Below are 27131 nucleotides of genomic sequence, written 5' to 3' on the forward strand. Positions count from 1 at the left end.
AAGCATTTTAAGGAACTTGTGTAATGAAGGTTTTCAGGAGTTTCTAGAACCCTCCATTGCCGAGACAGAAAACACACTAGACATTTTCTAAATTTAGTTCTCATGTGCATTTTTTCTTTGCTTTTTTTTTCTTAACTGCTAACAGACATTTTTTAATTAAAAAAAATTAAGGCCCCAAAAAGGATAGAACACTGAAGGGTCAAACAAATTAACGGGCAAAGACAGAAAAATGATAACTACTCTACAAAGTTAATATAATACATACACTATGTATCAGATCAGCAATTCTCAGTAACAGCTAATTGAAACATGACCATGAGGTAAAATTTCTCTCCTGTCAGGACATGGCCAACAGAAAATACAATTAAACCAACAAACTAATATCCTAAGTCTGGCGAGGTACAGAAGTCTACAAGCTAAATGTGTCTTATTCTAGAAAAGAGGGAGTCTCACCAGCTCTTTTCTGTGGAGCCTGAGCCCACGGGAGGATGGTGAAGTGAGCTCTGTAAGTACCCAATTAGCAAAGTGAGTGATGAATAAATAGACGTGAGCTTTGATGACAGAGATAATACTACTATTCGTTTGTCCTTTAAAGTATGACTTCACGTTCAGTGATCAATACTTCGGCGTCCTTAGGAGTTGCGATTTTAGGAAAATGCACAACCTGGGCCCAGATCTCCTCTTTAAGCTCGTGACACTGCAGTTAGTTGTCTCAAAGGCAGCTCCAACTCCACATGCAAAGAACTGACTTCACGGTTTTCCTCCCATAGCCGTCCTTACCAGGGCCCCTGGTCGGGGGGTAAGGTATCCCTGCGTCTCCCAACTCAGGCCCATCACTCACAGATGTGAATGGACCCCTCCTTCAGGGACCAGATATCCTCAGACACCGAGTCCCACTACCCTCAACAGACCTACCAGATACTCACTGGCACTCACTCAGCACTGACTCTCTGCTGGAGACCACGCTGCACACTGCACAGTGTATCTCACTGGATCTCCACAATAGTCCTGGGAATTGGGTACATCACTGCTTCAATTGATTAGATAAATTGTTTCACTTCCTTGCGTGCGTCATTCAAACTGACACGGCTACTAAGCCACAAGCCTGGGCCTGAAAACCACTTGAAAATTGGACACTGCTTCACCTCGCAGCCACCCTACTCTGACTCATCACATCATCTCCTGCCAAGCCTTCTAAATGTTTCCAAACATTCTAGAAGACAAATATGAACTATGAGAGCACCCCACTCTCCTACTTAAAATCTGTCAATGATGGTTCACTCCCCTTAGGAGAAAGCCCAACCAGGCCTGAGCACAGCCTAAGGCCCCAGCATCCGCTTTCCCTGCACGGCCGCGCCGCCTCACCCACCACGCAGCTCTACACGTGCCGTGTCTAGGACAGGGATGCTGACTCCGCACAACCCAGGGCTTGTCTCACTCGAACAATGATCACCTTCTTCAGTGTTCATCTTCTTCATTGCTGACTCTCACAAAAATGTTTTCTCATGATGAATCAATATCTTTTCCCTTACAACTGCCCATCATTAATAATGAGCTCCCCCCAAAAGAGAGAAGACCTAATTCTCAGTCTCCTTATCTGTAAAGTGAGAATAACAAGGAAATATGTGAGGTTTCAAGAGAAATAATATTCATGTGAGGCTGAGGGACAATTCCATCATACAGTAAGCATTCAATATGTGCTTACTTAATATTAATAAGAATATATTGCATTCTAGCAACCTTCAATCAATGTTTTATGACTTTGTCCAACAGACTACTGACAAACTGTTGGACGAACCACTTTGAGCAGATCAGCACAAGCATACTGGGAGAGGTAAGTGCTGACTCCAGTTACAGCTGCAGCCACCCAGCACTACGGGGCGGGGGCAGTTTGCTCAAGCTCTTACATGTTGCTTGAGCATTTAGTTCTCATTATAGAATAAAGACAGTTGTTCTTTAGTCAAAGCTCCTGAAACATAAATCTTCAAAGATTGATGCAAATTAGGTTTCAAGTACAACACTCTCACTAGAATTTATTTGAAAATTATAGTCTTAGCTACTCCGCACATCAAAAGGGCATAATCTTAATGTATCTGACTAAATACACTGAAAAGGTTGTTTAAAAGTAATTAAGAAGAAGCCATTCTGAATAAGCTCTCAGTATCATCTGCACAAAGACCCACCCAAGGGTCTCATTTCTCACTTCCACATAGGTGTTTTCATGTAGCTTAACTTGGGTCTTGGTTTCTTATAACACGGGGCGGGGAATAGTTGTGGATAGATTTATGTAGCAAATATATAACATGGGTATTTGTTGTGAAGGAATTCTACAAATAAGAAGATTGATACATAGTCCCACCCATAAGAAATTCAGCCTTTCCATTTACAACAGCATTAAAAATAAAGTGAGATATACATTTAACAAAAATTTACAAGATTTGTACATTGAACTTTTTGAAGTATCACCAGAATAAATATTAAAAGATCTACATATATGGAAGACATCCCATTTTCATGGAATAATTGACAATATTATTAAAAATGTTAAGAATCCTCAAAGTGAACTATATATTCAGTGGAATCCCTATCAAAATTCCAGCTGACTTCTATGCAAAATTGAAAAACTGATCCCAAAATTCACATGGACGTGCAAGGGGCCCAGGACAGCAAAAACAACCTTGAAAAAGAAGAGTAAAGTTGGAGGACTCACTTTAAAGTGTACTAAAATGCTATCGTACTAAGTCAGTATGATACTGGCATAAGTTTGGATAAATAAATCTAAAAGACACAATAAAAACCCACGGGGAAAAACTTACATTTACAGACAGTTTTCCACCTGGGGGCCAAAAACACTCCATTGAAAGAATAGTCTATTTAACTAATGGTTCAGGGACAGCTGGGTATCTGCAGGCAAAAGAATCAATCTGGAATCTGAACACCCATATTTTATATAACAAATAAAATTAATTGAAAATAGATCACAGACAGAAATGTAAAATTTAAACCTATAAACTTTCTAAAAGAAGACTCAGTATAAATCTTTGTGGGCCTAGGATAGGCTTTGGTTTCCTAGATACAAAACCAAGAGCACAAGTGATAGAAGGAAAAAGCAGATAAACTGGACTTCATCAAAACTAAAACCTTTTTCTTCCAAAGACATCATCAAGAAAGTGAAATGACAGGGGAAAAGGGTATCTCAAGTCAGAGAGTGCGTGCTTTGCAAAAAAATAAAATAAATCATTACATCTAACTACCTCCCCTGTAAAGAAATTGTTTTAATGTTTAAAAAAAATATAGTTAAAGGACAATGTGCAGAATTGAAGAAAAATTTTGCAAAGCATGTATCTAATAAGAGAGTAGTATCCAGGATATATAACGAATGTTTACAACTGAACAATACAAGGAAATACACCCAATTTTTAAATTTACCACGAATTTAAATATATATACAAATGGCCAATAATCATATGAAAAGATGCTCAGCGTCACTAGGGAAGTCAAAAACAAAATGAGATCTCATTTTACACCCACTAGGATGGTTATAACCAAAACATGGACAATAACAAATGTCGTTCAGGGGGCAGAGAAACCTCATATGTGGCCAGGGGAAAGGAACAATGTTGCAGCTTCTTTGGAGAAGTCTGGTATTTCCTCAAAAGCTTAGAGTTATATGTCTCAGCAATTCCACTCCTACATATAGAGTCATCTCTCAATATCCTTGGGGGGTTGGTTTCAGGAACCCCACACCCTGGATACCATAATCCAAGGATGTTCGAGTCCCTTTACAATCAACCATCTGGATTCATGTAGTGGAAACTACAGATATGGCGGGGCAAATGTACAGCCAACAGAATGAAAACATATTCTCATAAAAATTTTCACATCAATATTCATAGCAGTATCATTCAGTGTAGCCAAAAGTTACTAACAATATCCATCCATCAATGAACGGATAAACAAAATTACCAAGAATAGGCCCACAAACTTTTGGTCATTGAAACTTTGACAAAGGAGGTGAGAACATACAATGGAATAAAGACAGCCTCTTCAGCAAATGGTGTAGGGAAAACTTAACAGCTGCATGTAAATCATTGAAGTTAGACTACTCCCTCACAGAATATACAAAAATGAATACAAAATGAGTTAAAGACTTAAACATGTAGACAAGACACTATAAACCTCTTAGAAGTAACCATAGGCAAAACATCTGACATACATCTCAGCAATGTTTTCCTAGAGCAGTCTACTCAAGCAATAGGAAAACAACCAAAAATATACAAGAGGGATCTAATTAAACTTACAAGCTTTTGCATAGCTATGGAAACAGTAAGCAAAACAAAAAGACAACCAACCTATGGAATGGGAGAAAATATTTACAATAAATGAAACTGCTAGGGGCTTAATTCCCAGAATATGTAAACAGCTTTTACACTTAATAAGAAAGAAAAACAAACAATTCAATTCAAAAATTGGCAGAAGTCCTAAAGAAACATTTCTCCAATGAAAACGCACAAATGGCCAGTAGCCACATGAAAAAATATTCAATATCATTATCAGAGAAATGCAAATCAAAACTGCAATCAAGTATCACCTCTCACCAGTCAGAATAGCCATCATTCAGAAGTTCACTGACAATAAATACTGGAGAGTCTGCGGAGAATTGGGAACACACCTACACTGTGGTGGGGATACAGTTTGGTGGAGCCATTGTGGAAAAGTGTATAGATGTTCCTCTAAAGACAAAAAATTGACCTCCCATATGAACCATCAATTCCACTCCTGGGCATATATCCAGAAGGAACCCTAATTGAAAAACACACCTACACCCCAATGTACACAGCAGCACTATTTACAATATCAAGACATGGAAGCAACCGAAATGTCCACTGAGAGATGACTGGATAAAAAGGTTGTAGCATATTTGTCCAATAGACTACTATTCAGCCATAAAATAATAATAAAATAATGGCATTGGCAGCAACATCAATGGACCTGGAGAATGTCATTCTAAGTGAAGTAAGCCAGAAAGAGAAAGGAAAATACCATATGAGATTGCTCACATGTGGAATCTAAAAAAAAAAAAAAAGAAAGAAACAAAAAAAAAACTTATCTACAGAACAGAAACAGACACAGAGACATAGAAACCAAACTATGGTTACCAGTGGGGAGAGGGTGTGGGAAGGAATAAACTGGGAGTTCAAGATTTGCAGATACTGAGTATGTAAAGAATAAACAGCAAGTTTATACTGTATAGCACAGGAGAATATATTTAATATCTTATAGTAACTTATGTTTAAAAAGAGGATGAAAATGAATACAGGTAGGTTCCTATTTAGCTGAAGTGTTGTGCTGTACACAAGAAACTGACACAAAATTATAAACTAACAAGACTTCAATGAAAATATTTTTAAATAGACCAAAAACGAAAAAAAAAGGAAAAGGATATTATCAAACAAAAAGAATAAAGTACTGATTCAGGCTACAATTATGGATGAACCTTGAAACTTTATGCTAAAATAAGCCAGACACAAAAAGCCAAATAGTGCCCTTTAAAGTGAACTGTATCTAAGCGTTTATTGTACTACTCCTGTAAATTTTCCAGAGGTTTGAAATCTATCAATATCAAAATAAAATGTATTATGCATTAAAAACTTAAAACGCTTCCTCACAGGAGGGCTTTAATTATTAAATGCAGAAACGCATATAAAGCTCTTGGAAAAACAATTTGCACGTCCACACACAGTCACTGCTGTCACTGCCACTCAGAGGGTGGTGCCAGCGCTGATGAGAGCTGCCTCCACTCGCTCCCCTGCAGAAAGGAGTGAAGGCCTGAGCTCTGCCAGGCAGGGTGAGCGTGAACCTGAGTCATACACAGCCACGTTCCATACTCTGCGTTACCCAACTTTCTTATACAAACTGCAACATGTAATGTAAACACGCTAGAGGGATGTATCTTACAACACAGGGAATACAGACAATGTTTTACAGTAACTATAAATGGAGCATCTATTGTACACCTGAAACTAATATCATATTTTAAATCAGCTATATTTTTATGAAAAATTAAAAAATATTTTTAAAATGCTATCACTTTAATATTCAATTCGGTTTTTAAGTTACTACTAAACAGCTCGGAATGTATAAAAGCATTTAATTGTGCTGTTTGTTTCCATATTTATTTACATTCAGCCTCTTGCTAAAAGAGAATTTAAACAATTCTGTTAAACACAGCTTAACAACCATAACAACAAAAAGGCAAAACTGAGAGTGAAGAGAAAATGGAGATTCAATACTTAAATGAAACCAGGGGGAAGTAAACTCATAAAAATGGATTCCATGAAGTCAGGGCAAGTGTTAAGGCTGACTAGAAATTCAGCCGTAGAATTCTTGCCAGCGAAACCAAAAAGAAAAGATGATGGGGCGGGTGGTAGTGCGTGTGCTTAGCGTGCACGGGGTCCTGGGCTGAAGCCCCAGGGCTTCCACTAACAGATAAATACATCTAATTAACTGCCCCCCTAAAAGATCACCAAAGAAAAGAAAAAGAGAAATTTCTTTCCCAAAGAACCCTGATAATAAATTTGGATTAAATATTAAAAAAAAAGAAAAAAAGAAAAATTCAAAAGATAAGTGACACTGAAGGAAAACCACAGCTGGGCTAACAAGCTAAGTCACAAATCAAAGTGTGATAAGTGTCGGTTTCCTGATCTAAGTTTTGCTGGGCTACCTGGTAAATCTGAAGTTTAGTGTCAGTTTACTGGGCTAATAAGCTAACCCGAAAATCCAAGGTCAACAGTTGTCAGTAACGTGATCTGTTCCAAATTGATAAGCTTCAGTGTACTGATTCCTTGCTTTTTGTTGTTTGAGCCTTATTGGGTAATAGCCCCATACTTGTAATTAACCCTATAAAACCTCATGTGCACGTCTTGGAGGTGCTCAGAGCTTTGGAAAAGAAACCCCTCTGAGCCCGCCAGCGTAATAAATCTCAGTACTCCAACCCTCTGTGTGATTCTTATTTCTTGGCTGGCCTTTTGTTTCCATAACAACACAAGCGATAATGCCCGTGAGATAAATCTGGGGAGGCTGCTGGTAAATCCCCATGTCTCACGTGGGAAAATCTGAAACATCCTTCTCACCACTCAGAGTCATCATAAGCCCACACCACACCTCCTGCCGTTAAATGCAGGAGCACGGTTAGGGCCCGGCCTTTGCTGTCTTTGTGTCATCACAGTGATACAGGATGGAAGGGGGAAGAGCACAGTCATTCAAGGAAGGCCGCAGCAATTGACATCAAAATGGTGAAGGATTCAACCCCCAATAGGCCTTGAGGCTCAGGATGAAGAGATTTAACTTCTAGCAGATCTTGAGATTCAGTAAACATCCATTGTAATAGTAACCTGGTGAATAACATGCCCCAGGCACCATGGCAGTCCCAATGATAGCCACAAAAGGTCAAAGGGTGGGAAATGGCCAACTCACTGGGAATCCTAGCCCCTTGCCCTAAGGCTGGTCCTTCTACTTATTAGCATATGAAACCACCAAGCCCAAGAAAACAAGCAACACAGCGCCACCTCGCGGTCACCACTCTCTGTCCCTCTTTGGAGAAGACAGACCTTCTGTCTGTGGGGTGTGTACCTACTTCTAATCTGTGCATGAAACCCCCACACCTCGTGACGTTTCTCTTGCATTTCAATGTATCTGTCTGAATATATATACCTTTACTCAACACTGGCTTGCTCTTGAATTCTTTACTGCATGAAGTCAAAGAACAAAATCTGGTGGGGCACATCCCAGGGGCTCAACAAAAGCCTGGGACACAGCCCTTCTCATGCCCAACGTTTTTTATTCTTGTATCAACAGGACTGGTCTGTGAAGTGACGTCTGAGGCCCCAGCTAAGGGACAGAAACAGCTTCCAGGGTTCCAATTTGCGGGCAGCCTCTCCCCCAGCTTGGGCCTTGGGGTCTGCCCGGTTCTCTGTGTTTCTCTGTTGTGCTGACTCCCCAGCCATACAGCGTACTCCTAGGCCTGTCCCCACAAAACCCTTCTCTCCAAAATACAAGCACGTCATGTCACAATCCTCTTGTTCAACCAGGAAATGTTCAGCCCACTTTTTTCCTCCCCAATAAATTACCCAACTGTCCTCCCTCCCATCACATCACTTCTTTCTTTGTGAGAACTCTGCACTCGCCACACTCCATCATGAACACAGGTGTCTTGCTGGCTGTGACCGAGATGTTTCTTTCTCACACAGCAAGCGTCCTTTCACTTTCCCCTTGTTACCTTAAAAAAGCCTTTCCTGAGTCACCCACCCCTCTGATTATGAACTCACAATGTGCTGAGTTTGCAGTCACTATGTGCATACATCCCAGTTTTGGCTAGGTTTCCATCACAAGATCTTCATTAAGGAGCTGCATCAAGAAGTTATACAGGGTATTCTTACATCAGAGTGGAGGAACCTGCAAAAAATTTAAACGGCTTTGAAGAGAGTGTTAACCAGGTACAGAGATGTCGCGGGTCCTAGTCAAAAGTGTCATGAGGAAAAATGTTCTCCCAAGGCTCAGAGTGGCTTCTGAACACAGAATCCTCAGGGAGGAGGTGACAGGCAGTGATTAGGGTGGGTGATACAGGTTACGCTCCCCCAGCTGGGGAAGAATAGGTTTTTTTCTTGTTTTCCAAACAATTTCTTACTACCTTTTTCTCTTATTGCCACATACCGTTTCCTACGAATTAAGCATATCAATGTCAGTCATTTGGGCCACTTGGGAGAAGCTACACGATGCCATTCACAGGGATGGGGCATGACAGCCACACCAGTCTGGGTTGAAAGACCAGTGGGGGTATTTGCAAGGTAATCACGGGCATGCAGCAAACTCCCCAGCTTCAATGACCTCATCTCAAAGCTGGGGTCAATAAAACTACCAAGCAAATTGCGTGAAGATTATGGCCAATGTTTACTAGGTAAGTGCCCGTGAAAGCTGCTGCTTAATGGGGAATGAGTACGATCAATGAGTCCCTGTCTACCTGCCCACACACGCCCTGCCTTCCTGCCTTGCTGCAACAGCAGAACTTGTTTAGCTGAGATGAACACCCCCAGAGCAGCCCAGACGGGAAAGCTCCCAGCTCTGTACGGCGAGACGTGTTCCTTTCCTTCTCAGAGCTGATCACAGTTTGCTGTCGTATGTTTTTATGTTTATCCCTTTTGTAACTCCCTCTCCTCCGGAGTTTTTGCTCAAGCAGCACAGGGCCAGGTGTGTCTTGGGTCCTGCCGGATATTCTGGGCAGGGAAACAGCCAACTCCATATCTGGCTCTGGTGCTGAACGGAGAGAGCAGAAGGCCCAGGGGCCCATGCTGAACTGAGGCCCCTGCACCCAAAATTATGGTCTGACCTTGGGCAAATTACACAGTCTTCTTTACCCTGAGATTCCTCATCTGTCCATGAAAATAACTGCCCATGTCACACAGAGTTACAAGTATTAAAGGAAATCAACAAATTCACAACCTAGCCAAGGGGCTACAAGTGCATCCTCAACAGACAAATGCTGCCTTTACGGCTCTGATGCACGCTAAGCGGGGCGGCCCCACACAGTGAACACTGCTAAGTGCCAGGGTGTTAAATGCTTCATGTGTGCTATAATACTCTTTAGATCTTACAACAATCCCAGGAAGAAATGAATATTATCATGCCCATTTCACAGATTCACCAACAGGTTGAGAGTATGCATTCTATTCCAAGGCCCTATGGTGAAGAAATGGCAATTTAAACCGGAATCTGGGCCCAGGCCTTGGCTCCATCTCTCTCCCATCCACCTGACCACTTGCCTATGAATTCCACCTGTCCAATATAAAAGTTTGCAGCCGGCCATCTCTTAAAAGCAATGTGTGCCACCGTTTGTCAATGTTGTTTAATTACCATAAACTGTTCTCAGAAACCACTACAGTAAAGAAAGGTGGACTTAAGGAATTCTGCATTGCGTTCTCCTGCAATGTGCAGGATCCCTTTCCTACACCTCCAAATCCAAGTGTATGCTTCCTCCATGTTTATGTTTGCACACGGCTTATTAAAGCAGAAGGTATCTGCAGTAATTCCATCTCGGTTGCTTTCCAAGTTTGCAGATTATCCATATTCGGTCTGTGAACGAAAATACTACAATGTGAATGAGAATACTGCAACCATGTCAGTAAACAAAGAATACTGATACCAAGTCATTAAAGGCTTCCGCCACTCCCCGGCGAGGACAGGCCTGCAGCCCAGCCACTGCAGCAACTCACAATGGTGCCCTCTGAGCAGACTCAGAATAAGAAAGGACGGGCTACTGGCCCGAGATAGCTAGGTGCTTGTTTAAAAAATGAATTCAGTGAGTCCTAATATTTGCTTCCTCCCATTCATACAAAATCACTAAATTCTTGAACTTGAGATACCTGGCTTTCTTTAGATAACAAGTAATCTTTTATTGTTCCAACAACCTGGTCTTTGTTGTAGTGATCCTATATATCCTAGCTCTTCCTCAACCTCTTGGGAGCAGTCCCTCAGAGAGTTCTGAGAGATGGTCATCCTGGCTCGAGTCCTCCCGCCAAATAAAACATAACTCTTAACTTTTAGGCTGCACGTTTATTTCAGTCAACAGTTTTGGACACCATGAAGCACCACAACAGATTTCTCTCCACCTGAACTCTCCAAGTAACCAGAGCCTTGGTACCAGCAGTGGCCCTTTGTGCTCATCCGCCTCCTCGGGGGGTCCAGATGAATTTGGCTGAGTCTCTCCTGGTTCTCAGATCTCACATATTGGTTGATGATCCTAAGTTTTATCTGGCGGTGTATCCAGGTACGTGGCCCTCCAGTTGAAAGAAACTGAGGTGAATTACCCACCCAGTGGAGACATCCCGAGTGGGTCCAAGTTGAAAGACACTGGGTTCAGGACTGAGTGGTTAGGTAAGAGGCTGGTCTAATGTTTTCCTCAATTTGGTTACCTCCATTGAATTTTTCAGGATAAAAGTAAAACTCTTATGAGGAAACTTTCAACTCCAAATTTTGGACCATCCTCCTGGCTGGTAACAGCATTCTCGGGTGACAGGGAATCTTCCGGGAGTGGTAGACACAAAGACTTCATGCCACAGAGTTGTCCCTGTGGGAAATCTTACTAGCAAATTTATTCTGAGAACCCGACCTTACAATGGGGAATAGAACTTTCAAAAAAAAAAAAAATACAGAACAGAAAAGAAAAGAAAAAGAAATGACAGATTACCAGTCTCCAAGTAAAACCCCAGCCAGATTTATGTACATACAAAACTTACAACATTAATCGGGAATAAGAAAAAAAAAAAACTCACTCTGGAAATAACCAGGCCTGATAAAAACATTTTTTGGCATTCTGAACTTATAAAAACAAAATCCCCTTTAGTGGGAACTTGGATTTCTCTTCCTGTGTCCTTGAAATGTAAACGTTTTATCTTTCTCTGGATGTTTTAAGTGTGTGCATGTAAGTATATATATGTTTAGTTTAGTTTTTAAAGGAAACCTTGGACTCTGCCATACAAAAGGTTCAAGTATTGTGTACATACGGTGGCCATGCAAATAAATTGGGATTCTAAGCAATTCTTTGATTGTACCAATTTTCAGATATTTTGCCATCTTAAACTTTGTTGCATCAGCCTGGACCACGAAGGCTTTAAGCTTTTGGAGAGTAAACCTTTGAATTTTATTTAGGCAACACCCCGACTCTCATGTGGAAGGGCCTCTTCATCTTATTGGTTTAAAATCACTATATATATATATATATATATATATATATATATATATATATATATATTGATGGCCATATGATGGATTTTTTAATTTGGAAAAACTTTTTAATTGGTGAAAGTTTAAAGAGATCTCATTATAAACGGCTGTTTTATTGGTACCTATTAAAATAAAGTTTAAATGCAGAAAAATATATCTAATGGTTAACCTAAGAACTCAGATATAAAAATATAACTGGTTTGAAAAGCTACATTTTTGTTTTTCCTTTCTGATAAATGTTTCTAGAGATGCTAATAAAAACTTAGTATAATTAATGTTAATTAGGTTGAATAACTGGAAAAAGGATTGTAAAAATGTCAAAAAAACAGATAAGTGGCTTATCCCAAAAGGATAAATATTTTTATATGGTTATTTTGAATGAGATAAATAAAATGGACATTTCTGGATTTACATACAGGGTTTTGATACTACACTACGTAAAGTTAAAAAAAAAGGGCCAAAGAGTTCACCTACTCCCCCCCAACATTAAAGTTCAAACAAGTCCGTTTTATTTACCACAGTTTAAAATATATTTATATGTAGACTGAAATACTTGATCAAGGTTTGGGACAACAGACCAATTAATGAAATTAAAAATCGAGAAGGGCCTAAGCTCTTTGGCTGAAACTTGGGCATCCTAGAGACTTCTATAAAATTATATACAATGTACACCCACAAAAAAAAGGTTTCTGTCACTCCTTCTAGAAATAAGAATTATTGATTAAACTTAATAAATATAAAAATTAAAGGTATAAGATTTAATAAAATTGAGATAAAAGTTTGTGAAATTGGTATATTTAGATGGTCTTTATATAAACCTTTTGCTTATGTTGTGGGATAGATATGTTTCAGTGGAAAAACGCTTCCCCTTCTTGGTATTATAAGGCTGGGCACATGTCTATCCCTCTGAAAATATTAATTGAACAAATTAAATGAAACCAATATAGTTACTTGAGACGTCCAATATAACGTAAATCTAAAAAGTAATTTGAGTAGCTAAAAAAAAAATATAGGTTTACCCTGGGTTTAACTTATAACTCAAGGAAAAGAGACCTTAATAAATGTCTTATGCAAGCTTTGGAAGACAAAATAAAGAAAACGTTAGTTTTAAAACATGGAATTCTTTGTTTACAGCTCTTCTCACTGATACAAAAATGCCAATTAAGGAGATAAAATTGGGTCTGGGTGACAGAGCAGTTATCTGGGGACCTGGAAGAGAGTGTCTTTGTCTTGCAGATCAGAAATATAAATACAACAAACAGTGACCTAGGACTGAGCCTAATTAGCTCAACGAAATAAAACTTGAGGCCATGAAATTTTTGACATTTTAGAACTCAGAACTCTGACGGGTCCATCAGACTTTGTGAGGAAATCTTAATTATCTGTTTCATAAATAGTAAGCCTTAGTGATTTGAGCAAGCAAATTCAGCTTACTCCAACTATTAATATAAATATAAGTAAGTTTTAAAGTGAAGCTATGAGATCTCTAGCTTTTGTCTGTTTATAAGCCTGCATACAGATTATAGAAGTGAGATATTTCTACTGCTAAAAAAAAAAACTTTCGAAGTCAAAGAGCTCTGCTTAATTGATGTAAAAATATAAGAGCTTAAAAATTAAGTATTTTTAAAATAAAAACTTAACAAATTGACTTTCAGTGTCATGTGAATTGGAAAATATTCAATATTAAGGTAATATTTGATATTGTTTAGTTTAAGTATGTTCTAATAAATATAGACATCTTTAAAATCATCCATCTTAACTATAATACCTTTACTGTACCTAGGTTTAATGAAAGTCAAATAAGATCCTGTTATATCTGTTGCAGATTTGTCAAAAAAAAATAACAGTAATGTGCTGTGGTAAAATTTTAAGTAAATTAAATGCAAATGAGATGAGAGCTTTGGGTAAATATTTAAAATATATTTTTAAAATGTATGCGTAAATAATCTCTAAATGTTTGATATCTTTAAATTCTAGAGTTGTGCTAAATTAAGTTAAATGACAAGATTTTATTAAATATCTATGCCATTTTCAGATAAAATGATTGAAATATGAATTACTTAACATTTAACTTCCTCTTACAGTGAAACTAAAGGTGTTTAGAAATATTAATAAATGGTTGGTGTCACACAGAAATAGTCTCTATTAGTAAGGGAATGATCTCAGTATCCTAGGAAAGTAATATAAATGCGTAAAGGAAGATGTAAGAATGGAATAATACTTTGTTAATGAAAAATAGTGACTTTCTCCTGAAGCTGGTTACTTCTGAATGGAAGACAAAATAAAGGACACACTAATATAAGTATAGAAAGCTGTGGAAGGCTTGTGGAAAAGGAACCCTGAGGAAAGTTTTGTACGTGGTCAGAATTGGCTAAGTTTAGAATCAAATTGGGCAACGTAAATGAATCTTAGAAGTTAGCTGGAACAAGATTAGATTTGGTTTTCTCTCTGTTAAGAGGAAAAAATTTTCTTAAAATATTAATCCACCTTCAGTAACAGATTGTAAAACTTCTTATACCACTTAGCTGATCTGTTCTGCCTTTACATTTGACATATTTTCTTGTTAATGAATTAGTACTACATTACAGTGATCTATATGTTTATCTGATCAAGTGTTCTGAAATCTTTCAAAAAGCTCCCCAAATATAAAATTCTAATTAATTAAATAAAAATTAATTTAATTAATTAAAATTCTTTTAATCTCCAGTTAAGTTTGGGATGCTACAGAAGGCCCCTGAAACATCCCAAAGAGAGATTTTTAACTATAAAGTTTCATTTGGCATTTTAAATAACATGGAATTGTCAAATGAATCATAAAACTTCTAAGGTTATATTGAATGAGAAATATTATTAATATAGGTATTGTAGAAATTATATGGACTCCCTAAAATTCTGGTTTATCTGAAATGTTACCAGTGATAATTATGGGTATAGTGAATAGGTTTCTTTATTGATTATAGTGTAATGGTGTTTAACCATGCTTTTAAATCTTTTGTCATTTATAGACAGTTAATTGTTTTCTTCTGATGGTTTTGCAAAATGCTTTCTCTTCAAGGAGATTTACTGATTTCTAATAAATTTCAAACTAGAGCACTGAACTAAACTGGGTAAGAAATTTTAAAGTTCTAATGAAAACTCTCATTAAAAGAATTAGTTACATGGGACTGATTAACCAGCTGAATATGGTTATAATTTTTGATATTGTTTGAAATACTACTGCCTTTTAACCTGTTTCCCAGACATAAAGAATCTCTTCTCCTTAAGCTAGTTATGGTTCACAGCAATTTGATAAATTATAACTATGTATACAGACTTGGAACAGTTATCTTTTCTCTCTATCTGATCCCTCAAAAGACTAAAAATACTTAGGTCCCCAGTGGCTCTATCAGACAAATTAGGGAGATCATCTCCTAAGAGATATAGGAGTATAAAGGTATTTTAAGGATTTTAAAGAGAAAAGAATTTACCTAAATCTGTAAGGCAAAAATCCATGAAAAGCCTTGACGTGGCTTTCTTGGCCTTAGAAAACCTTATTAACATTCTACCCTGAGACTCCGTATTAAAACTTCCAACACAGTCAATTTAAAAAGCCTATATGATCAAATAATCAGATTTAATTTGTAAAGAAATTAATCTTGATTTGGCTATATTTGAGAAAACTGAGGGTAACTTTAGAGAGAAAAAAATTATATTTTAGTCGATATTAAATTCTAGTTTTGTTAACTGAGGTCCATATTTACTAAGACACTTCCCAGATCATTCCTTGCTGTTATGTCACACTGCTGTACAGTTTAATTGAATTATGAAAAGAATACTCTAGGTTTGTTTCTGAAGCTCAGTAATCTATTCTTGGGTAAAATTCCAATGCCCCATGACCTGCAGCCAGGGGATTATGCATACTGCAACAGGCATGACTTAAAAAACTGTCTCCAACCTGAATGGAAAGACCCTTTTTCAGATACTCTTAACTAGACCATACACACCAAAGCTGAAGGAAACGGAGTCTCGGATTCATTTCCTATCTGAAACAGCCCCTGCAGTGCACTGGCCTATAGAGCGCTGCTCACCTTAAAACAATGCCCAAATGGAGAAAAAGCTTCCATACCAGGATGAGAAGAAGACGACATCTGAGCTAGACTGCTGACCCAAGACACCGGACCAGGACTGTATACCAATTACTTTGATAATTTCTCCAACCTTTGATTATGAACTACTCCAATTGTTAAGTTTATGATAAATTACCTATGTCTAGTACTTCTGTGTTACCTTGGTGGGTTTCCCTAATACAAGGCTCTAACTAGGTAGCCCTCAGAAACATTATTCTAAAAAGAAATTATAATTCTGTTTAGGCCACTGTTGATCTTACAATGTGGGAGATTTCAACTGGCCAATTAATACCTGCTCTGACCCTGACCATAAATATGAACTTTCTCATAGGATCAAACTCAGAAACACAAGCAAAATTTTAACCCAAAAATACAACTTCTCGACTATTAAATTCTTACTCGTGACTTTATTAACGTTACTAGCTGTATTACTTATATCCTGTCTATTTTATAAAATTGTTGTCTGTTACATTTCCCAATGTGTAACTAGGCCCACAAGATTGATGATGGCTAAACATCTTGAAGAAACAGATAAAATTTATAACCCTGAATAAAATAAATATAATAGTGTGATTCTAGGTATGGGAATGAGCAAAGAAGGTTAAACACTTCCTGGATCATAATAGAGTAGTAAGACAGGTGATCCAGAGAACTTTTAGTATCAACAGGGCCTGATAAAAAAAACTAACACCTTGAATGGCAACTCAGAAGATTCTTCACCTGAACTAGGAATGAGCCATCCTAGCAACGTGGGACAAAATTGGTCATGAAATGTCTCTCAAAATATTGGTCGAATTTAGGACCAAGGGGGAACACTGTGAATGAAAATACTACAATGTGCATGAAAATACTGCAACCATGACAGTAAACAAAGAATGCTGAATCCGAGGCATCAGCGGCTGCTGCCAACCCCCAGCGAGTACATGCCTACAGCCCGGCCTCTCAGCCACTCACAGTGGTGCCCTCTGAGCAGACTCAGAGTAAGAAAGGACAGGATACTGGCCCTAGATAGCCAGGGGCTTGCCAAAGGAATGAATTCAATGACCCAAATGTTTGCTTCCCACCATACATAGAAAACCACTAAATACTTGAACTTGAGATATCTGGTTTTCTTTAGATAACAAGCAATATTTTATTGTTCCAATTACCTGATCTTTGTTGTAAAGATTCTATTTATCCTAGCTCCTCCCCTACCTCTTGGGAGCAGTCCCTCAGAGTGATCTGAGAGGCTGTCATCCCGGCTCGAGTCCTCCAGCCAAATAAACCAAATCCCTTAACATTTAGGCTGAACGTTTATTTCAATGAAGTCCCAGAATAGACACAACTCATCAATTCTGTAATGGAACACACTGAATCAGGAACCAAAAGCGTGTTTTAGTCCAGAAAATCTCCAGGTTCCTATTTCTTCCTGTCATTATACAATCCCTCCAGAACTCATTACTTTGCTGTCTGCTCCTCTGGCAACCAAACTCAGAGAAGAGTCAACTCAGCAGAGCACCATGCTGGGGAGAACCCCCCGCAGAAGCACTGCAGGCTTCCTTCCCTCCTGCACGCTCTGCTGACCCTTGGTGTCCTCCGTGGAGACCAGGCCAACACAGCTCTTCCCAACAGCTGCAAAGTCGCTCACGTTAAATAAATCATTTTATTTTATATGATATTTTACGTATATACCCATCTCTGAAAACAGCTTTGCCAGAAGCCCAAATCTTCAACATTAATCTGCAAAGGCAAATCAGGTCCCAAGGGAAAACAAGTCTTAAGACGACGCTAAGGCCTCCAAAGTCCTCTCCACGACCATGAACCAAACTGCCTGCAGGTCTGCAGCTGCAGGAGGCTACATGTCTGTTTTTAAAGCAACCCCTTTCTGCCCTCGGGTGCTACAATGCCCTTTTATGCCCTCCCATCACAGGGCAAGAGCAGCCGCTGCAGAACCTTGCAGGGCAGCACTGACAGGACTGGACAAAGGGGATCAGAGCTAAACAAAGCATTCTGATGACACGAGCTTGTCACTGTGTCTCTTTACAGATGTAGATATATATAGAGAGAAGTGGGGTGATATTGCTCAAAGTCACACAGCTAATAAGTGGCAAAGTATATAACTCTGCTCCTCCCTCCTGTGTGACGCCCAACTGGGACAACCACAGGGTTCTCTCGTGGCTGCCTGAACAGTCTTTTCCTATCACTCATGACACACAATAGTGTCTGAACTTAGCCTGCATTTGCAGCATCTTTTCCCTCCAGTTTCTCAGGAACAAGGCTGTTCGGGCCTGTATGAATTCCGGCTTCCTGAAATCTCCGTGCTCAGGCTGGTCTTGCCTGTGCATCCGGCCCGCTGCTCAGAGGCTCTTCCTCCCCTGCAGGAGGACGTTTCTAATCTTCACAGGGACACAACCTCAGGGGAGCTCTCCTCTCGCCCTCAGCATGGCAGGTGTCCCAGGCCTCATCCCGAGCAGCCCCGTTAGGACGGTGTCTGCCCAGCTCTGCTAGTCAGATCAGCAGCCTCACTGTCAGGGATTATACCCAGGTCACACTGCAAACCTACTGCCCGCCTCACAGCCCCAAGCCAGCAGGTCACCTGGAAGTCACAGCAAGTGCCCCACCCAATCCAGCAGTCTCTTCTTTTGCCAGCACCACTGATGAATGGTTTCCAACCTTCGGTCAGTTTCGCACAAAACAGCACCTTCAACTGTGAAACGGGCGGTTTTTCTTCTGCACCTCATCCTTACTGGAAACGTAAAGGGAAACCAAAAGGCCTTTTCTCAACCCTTTTCTGATGAAACCCTCCCACCCACAATACTCATATGCTCAAGAGCTTTGGATCCACATGATTTTCTTTCTCTTAGGCTAAGTGGCTCAAAAAACTAAGGGATTCTTTCTCCTTTGAGGGTATTAGCACTCAGTTTCTCGGCTTTAATCTGTTTTTGTCTCTCTCTTCAGTGACCCTAGCAGTTGCCACCTCTTACTCCCTTCAGCAGCCTCCCTCCCAACATCTATTCTAGGGAATCAGCTGTGATGAGGGGCCCGGGGGCAGTCACAGAAGATGCAACTAAGGCACAGAGAGGCTACATAATTTGCCCAAGAAATCACCTTGAACCACCAACAGAGTGTGTCACGTCCCTCTGTTTAACTCTAATGCTAAGCAAGTTAACTTTTTGTAGATTATGGTTATAAACAGATGAGGTATGAAAATACATACAAGGACACACATCAACTCTAAGATATTCATTAACTCCACTATTTTGTTTCTATTTATTTTATTTCTATTAAAAAATTAAGAACCCCTGCAGTCAATATAGCAAAATGTTACTGGGTTTTAAATCCAGAATATACAGGGGTTGTGTCATTACTCATTCTTGTATGTATTTTCACAAGACAAAATGATTTGAAAGTCTCTCTCCCCGCCCCCTACTCACTACTGGCTCTCACCAGAGCTCCCAGACCACACATCTAACAGCCTTTCACTTTACCCACAGCTGAACTCATCAGTTTTCCCCCAGAACTCCCTCTGCTGCTTTCCCTCCTCATAACACAGCAGGACCATTATTTAACTCATTAATCCACCCAGAAACCTGGGCCTTACTCCATCCTACCTTCACAGAAATCATTGATCCTTTCCTCTTTACCATCTAAACATGCCTTCAATCTGTTCGCTTTTACCCACTGACCGTCCCACCGCTCAAGTGGAAGCCAACAACACTGCCCACCTGGACTCATGAGTCTCCCAAGTGGCCCCACAGCCACTCTCCCCTACTTGAGACAAATGTGATTGTGTCTCTCCCACGCTTTTGGACTCATTTCAGACCCACTGTTCTTAGAAGAAACTTCAATTTCTTCACCTGGTGAAGGTCTTTGCCATGAAACTGTCAGCTCAGGAAGGGCAGGACACACCCTCGTCCCTCGGCTCCACCATCTGGCAGAGCATCAGCTTGGGAGGATTGAGTTCTTAGCAAACTACTTCACTTATCCATACAAATCCATGGTAGATTAGAAAGATTTTAGGTGTTGAGCTTGACTATTAATTTGGGGATTTTGCACTGGCAACCTGCAAGTATATATTCTAATTATTGTGTCTTCTTAAAACCACACCCAGATTAAAGGAGTATTTGTGGAATGTCTTCGGAGTAAAAGGGACTGTACTTTTACAGATTTTATGTTTTAAAATATGAACAACCCAGACAGGGTCAAAAATAGTACCGCCTCACAAGTGACAGAAGACAGGTGAGACGCATATAGCAACAGGTCACAAAGATGGTAAGAGCAAAGTTGTTTCTCCAACCCCCGAAAAAATTCCTCCAAGAACTGAAAACTCAGAAATTTGAAAGTAAAATACTATCATATAAAGAAAGAAAATAAATAATCCTCTTCATCAGGGTTTCTAGATCTGACTGCAGAGTTATTAGCAGGCCATACTGAATCCTAGCACAGAAAAATCAGATGGACTAGTGGTGAGTAAGTTCCAGGAAAATGGCAGTAACTCCTCCACTTGAAAGAGGACACACACTCACTTGTTCAAGGTGATTGTAAACCACATTCTGCAGAAATTCAGAAGATTCAGGCACCGCTTCTAGATGGTGATGACACGGAAGGACGGCTTGGATGCATGCTTCTAACTGAGTCACCGGCATTCTTACACTGCAGGGGGAAATGGAGGCCCTCAGCCAAGAGCACAGTTGTTCCTGTCATGTATCCCAGGCCGTGCCTCGGGGAGTCAGTGTACTGTAGCAGTCTGGCCCCAGGTGAGGACCCGCAGCGTGGCCCAAGCAAGCAGGAGGGGCACTGTGCTTGAGAAATCCCATCCCCCATGGGGGCAAGAGGGGCTGGTGGGGTTGTGTGAACCTATAAATGTTCATAGAAATACACCTGTATACATTGAAGTGATAAAATTAAAAGTAGCAGGCTATTTAACAAAATTTCAATTGTCAGTGTTAATTTTACCATTCCATTCCGCTTGTCCCCTGCACTCTGAGACAGGCTTAGGCTCTCTCACACATGCAGCTCTGATGCAATAGTTGTGAAGTTACTTTACTTTGCTGCAAGTGTCTTCGCTCCCAGTGTCACTGTGACTGTCGTCTCTTAACACAGTCAGATATCTTCCTGGATCTCTCCCTGAGTTCCTTGCTCCTGCTTCTCAGATCCTGAGATAAAGAACAGGTGAAGGCACATGACTGGAAAAGTCAATGTGGACTTGACCAAAGTCCTCAGTGACCCCCTAGGTGAGTGCTGCCCACCCCTTACCTTCGATTCTCAAGGTTCTGCCCAGGGTGACATCCAGCCAGGAGATAGTCCTGGGCCCTATTAAAAGCTGTGTGGCTTGGGTGCAGGGAAAGCTGCAAGAGCTGGTTCCGTAGCCGGTCCCATCCACACCTCTGCTCCTCTCTCTCCCGAGGCAGCACTGCCAAGCCCCCAGGCTCCCTGAGCTTCTGTCTTTCTCTTCTACTCTACTTCAAGCCCTTTTCCTCTTCCTTTATTCCCTGATTATCCCTAGCTGGAGTGATTTTTCTATCATAGAATCTGAAAAAATTTCCTGCAGCTGAAAAAGAGGTGCCAGAGGTCAACGCGCATATGGTGGTTCCTGAATAGAGCCCCTGGTTAGGGGGACCCTCACCAACACTCATGGGGCATCAGGCATGTTGCAGGGTTGACCACCACCAACAAGAGTTTGCTGTGACACCAAGGCACGCACAGCATCCCTGCTCACTAAATTGTAGTTGTAGTCCTTTATTAAGAAGCAAAAATAAAAAAATTGCTCATGTTCCTTACTAAAATTATTTATGAGGGAGAAAAAGAAATTGTAATAGAAAGAACAAATTTCACTCCATGTTAGATGTGTTCATTTGGCTTTAATCCTGTACCTTGTTTTCTAGGCTCAGACTTGCTATCTCTGCACCTTTTGTAAAAGAAAGTTGCCTTTAGCCTGAAATATCCAGGAGGGTCTATTCTCCGGGCTCTGATCTTTAAGGATATTTGCTCTTCTACACTTATGTATAGATGGCAAGTTGTAAAATAGTGAATAACCTTTCTTTTTTTTGGAGGTTTTACAGGGGCACCATAATTTGACCCACATGGACAGCTGCAGGAACAAAGGATTTCAAGGACAAACAATTCATACAGCAAGAAGTTTGCAACAACCAGCCACATCCCCGCCACTTTTTAGTATAAAAGGAGACTGAATTCTGCCCTGGGGAAGAGAGTTCTACTGGATAACAGTATGCCATTTTCTGGGTCTGCCAGCTTTACAAATAAAGTCTCTTTTCCTTACTCCAACATCTCATCTCCCGATTAATTGGCCTGTCATGCAGCAAGCAGAACGAGTTTGGACTTGGTAACAAATTGACTGCCTTAGAGGTAGTATGTCTCCACTGTTTCCTCATTTCCAGTATTTCACAACCTATCAATTTTATATGCTTTTTAACAACATGAACAAAAAACCTATTACAAGGAATTGATTCCACAGAAATAAAATTATTTCTACTCCTTCAAAACTTTTTTCTTTTCTATTTTATTTTGTTTTGCTTATTGAAAAGAAAATAAATTCAAATCTTTTTATTTCACGTATTTTTATAACTAGATATTGTAAATAGTACAAAGATATTTAAATTGCAATAAAAATTGTTAATATATTTGTATAAAGATATATACACAATCAATGCAGATTAGGAAAGGAGTAGATATTTACTAAAAATCCACTGCACATCCAGTCTTTTACAAGCATATCCTGGAATATAAGCTCTATTATCCAGGGTCCCCCACCCCCAATCTCACTGCGGAGTCCCTTAGTAATCAACTACCAAGGCACCAGCATAGAACCATGAGATCACTATTTTAGGTATAAATGAGAGTATTAGCTCATTCAATTCTAAAACAGAAACCTTAAAATAAATACTGAACTTACTTACAGATAAACAAATTTGGACACAAAAAAGTACAGTTTCTCCCCAAATTCACAAAGATAATAACTGGTAAAGGCAAGATTTGAACTCATCTGCCTTGAATATAAAGCTAAGTTGGAAATCCCCTTCAACTGTGGAGGACCAGCAGCACAGCCTGTCACCCTATCTTTGTTCAGATCTGGCTTTAGACAGCCTGAGACAGCACCCCTTCCTATGGAACTCGAGGGCAAACAATAACAATAAGGATTTTATATTCAGTAGTTTCTTAGGTCTCAATTATATAAAGTGTCAGCAGGTCAGCAGAAAACTCTGGGAAATATGAGTAGGTCCAGAGCTTTTTGCAGATAAGAAACTCAATCTATCAGGACAGAGTGACCTTCCCATGAGAGGCCTCATGGACATAAACTAAAGGCAACTGAGCAATGAAAACTAGCAAGAACATGAAACTCAAGCAAGAAGGATCCCTACCATCCCCTGCCCAGTTGCCTCTTCACCTTTGTGGACAAGACGGCAGAAGGTCCATGTTCTTGTCCAAGTTACAACATCATGGATTCTCACCCATATAATATTACGACTCTATGCTGTCTTAAGTCCTTTCCAACTAAAATATGATGACACCAATATCTCAGCGGAATGTCTATGTCTCCACTTTCTCTCTTCTATTAGGAGACTATATCTATGGCCACAAAGCCGAAATTCAATTAAAAACACCATGCACGAAGCCTGGTGAAAGTCTGTGTAAGAGACATTGTTCTCAAGCTCAGTGAGTGAAAACTCAGAAAAAGTGGTCCTTCTCCCTCTGCAAGTGGAAGGTAGCCTGATTGTGTGTGTGTATGTGTGCACACGTGTGTGTGTAAATCAAATACAATGTATTCTGGGATGTGCACAGATTTTTTTTATGTTACTATCATTTCATGAGGATGAGCCAACCTTTAAAGTAATTTGAATCTACTATTCTGAGAGAGTCTCAGGATCTTTTGGTGGAGGATGGGAAAGGGGAAAGGAAAGGAGGAAAGAAGTAAATGAAGCAAAGCTGTAAGTATACTGCTAGGGAAAGGCAAGACATTAATTTTGTTCCTACTTGCATCACACACAAATTAGGGACTGGCTTTCCCACATGTCTTGTCAAGCACTGAGTTTCAGAAGAACAGGTGACAGCCCATTTCTCACTGAGCTTGTGACTGTACGTGGCATCTTATAGACACAAATTATTTAACCTGATCAAACAATCTAGCAGCAGGCTGTAATTCTCCTATTTTGAGAGATAAGAAAACAGGAAGTGAAAGAGGGTATATAGCTTGACAAAAGTCAGAGGACAAGTAAACTAAAGAGGATGAATTCAAACTCAGATCTGAATGCAGAGTCTGATCTTCCCACTCCGAGGCCTGGAAATTCCTTAACACACAGGGTCCCCAGCTCCTCTGCTTTGTTCCTGGCACCAAGCATTTCCCATGGCGATATTCTCCAGTTCTCAGACACAGCGCTCTGTGCAGCCAATAACCTCCATTCGACCTTGATCATCTACCTGTCACGCCCACCAGGCTTCACCAGGCAAGAAAGCTGGCTTTCAACTGCATACAAAGCCACCCCTGTTTTATCCTGGACTCTTCAGCGGCTTTTCCAGCATAAACACAGCCATGAAAGTGCTCACAGTTTGTACATGAGCCACACTACCTCTCTCCATCTCTGTCCCCACCTATACTACTTTGCTATGACCATTTTGAGAATCTTGGAAACAAATTTTTAAAAACAGAAAAGAAAGGATTCTGTAACAAGTACTTAATACTTACAATTTAAATGAGAAGTTACAAAGTGAGTATTTACAAACCGAATCTGCCTTCCTAGGTGTCAGTTTTAACAGTTAAAATATACAATAGCAAAAAATTCTGACTTAATTAACAAAAACATCAACAATAATCTGGAATAAACTCAAAAACAATGCCCATGTTGTACATGGAGGAAGTACACGACTGTACTGTGGGGTAAAGTAAGAGGTGTGAAAGTAGAGACATCAACATTTTGTATGGAGGAAAGCAGTTTTGTAAAAATGTACGTTCTCCTAAAGATAATTCAAAAGTACTAAAAAATCCCACGACAGCACTTCTTTTTTTTTTTTAACTTGAAAAATTATATTAGAATTCTTCAGGAATAATAAAGTCATAATACTAACCAAGAAAATTTGGGATCGAAAAGAGAATCAAAAAATCGCACTGTCAGATATTAAATAAATGTTTACAATATGTAAGATATAGTGCTAGTGTAAGAAAGTAAGATTGATAAAAATAAACCATGAGCTCAAAAAGAGACTCTAGTGTACATAAGTATTCTTTACAGGTGGGATTTCAAGTTAAAAAGCAAAGTAGGAATTCAATAATTGTCTTGGGACAATCAGAGAATCCCCTGGAAAAAACAAATTCTATTCCAGTCATAATGACCGCAAGAAAAATTACAGAATGTGATGTGAATATTAGAAAGTACTAATAACAGCGAATATAATTCTTTGCTCATATTAATTCAACTTCTCTTCACTATAACAAGTACCATCATCATCTCCATCTTAGAGATTAAAAAAACCTACAGAAGAAATTTATACCATTATAAGAAAGTATTTCTAAGAATAATATCAGGAATAAAACCCAAAAAGAAGACATTTACAATCTTAAGATTATTTTGGGCCACAACAAAAATGAACCTACTGAACAAAATGAAAGGCAAAAAATGACAAGGAAAAGCTCTCTGATACATGTTGATGAAGACAAGGGGTTAATGTTCATAATATACATAGAGCTGTCACAAAGCAACAAGAAGCTGCCTCACTTAAATGTGTGCAAAGGACAAAAGAGATCATTCACTTTTTAAAAGTCAGATGGCTAATGAGTGAAAAATGCTCAATACCTCACTGGTCATCAAGTGCAAATTAAAACAATGAAAAAGTACTTTTGCTTATCATATTGGCACATATTTTTAAAAGATATTCTAGCTAGTGTCCATCTTTGAGAGAACAAACTGTGAGCGATCTTTTGGAGGATGACATGTCAATGGATATGTAAACTCTGAAAAACGTGTGTACACACAGGCTGAACTCCACATTTTGGAATCGTTTCATTTAGAAAAATTCAGTTCAAAAAGATGTACTTATCAGAGCATTTACACAGCACTGTTTACAATGGTGAGAAGAAAAGCTGAAGTGAAATCATATCCAGCGATAGAGAATTGGTTACATAAGTTATTCTACATCTTTTCATGTCCCACAGGAGAAGGAATTTCTAGATTCACTTGAAAGGAGCCTGTGATTTATGTAGTTGTCACATCCAAGGACTAAATTTCCAGAAAACTTAACGAAAATAATACTCATACAAGATCACAGGAATGTTTGTATAAGAAGTATGCCAGTCAAACACCCTTTCTGACAGTGGAAAATGGAGAAAACTTAAGTGTCCACCATCAAGACAATGATGCGGTAAATCACGGTGAGCTGTGGGCACTAAAGTTCCGGTGTTTCGGCGTGGTCCAAGGCCTTGTCCACAGTACGCTCCCACGAAAGGTGTCCTTACACAAGAGACCAAACCTGCATATCAGGAAAACCCTCTACTCTATCTGAAAGGACCGGGTGAGTCTGGAGGGAGAGGACGTCTGTGATATATACCTGAGTGAATAAACCGAGCTGCAGAAAACATATAGTATGGCCTTATTTTTCAATAAAGCATATATACACACACATAGACATAGATTTCTCATATACGTGTATGTATGTGTTTATTTATATGACACAGGCATAAAGGTCATGAAATATATACTCCACATTGTCAGCAGTTTTTACTCTCAGGAAAAAAGGGGAAGGGAAGTAGGGGACTTTCGGTACCACCACAGATCTCTTTTCAGAATTTCAGTTAAGTATACTTGGAATTTAAAAGTTTATTTAAGTCCAAAGTAAAATGGACGAGGACTCCACAAGACAGAATGCTATACTAGTCATTAAAAATCATGCCAGGGGAGATAGAATATTGTAGAAAAATGTGTAATAAGCCGAATGGAAAATGGAGGTCTCCACACAGTATACAGGCACACATTGCTCACGGGTTTTTATGACAGAGGTAATACACACTGATGAAAAGAACAGAAAATAGATGTTAATGTGTTAATTATTATCTCTGAGTACTGGCACCAGGATAGATCCTTTTGACCCTTTTTTCAGACATTTATATTAAATACACACTATTTTTCATCTGAAAAATGCATTTTTAGATGTCTAGTACCACACATTGGAAAATTACACGAGTACTTACAGAAACAAATAACTAGGAGACACCGCAGCAGCGTCACAAAGTGTAGAAAGGGCGATCCTGAATAACACCGC

General features: G+C 39.4%; 1 protein-coding gene across 1 annotated transcript in view; it reads right to left on the minus strand.

The window, feature by feature from the left end:
- The window catches only part of LOC140693988 (trafficking protein particle complex subunit 9-like), a 290787-nt gene that overhangs the window by 233706 nt on the left and 29950 nt on the right, over nucleotides 1–27131 (minus strand). The gene's annotated exons all lie outside the window — the stretch shown is intronic.

Source organism: Vicugna pacos, unplaced genomic scaffold (genome assembly GCF_048564905.1).
Source record: "Vicugna pacos unplaced genomic scaffold, VicPac4 scaffold_20, whole genome shotgun sequence".
In the NCBI taxonomy this organism is placed as follows: Eukaryota; Metazoa; Chordata; class Mammalia; order Artiodactyla; family Camelidae; genus Vicugna; species Vicugna pacos.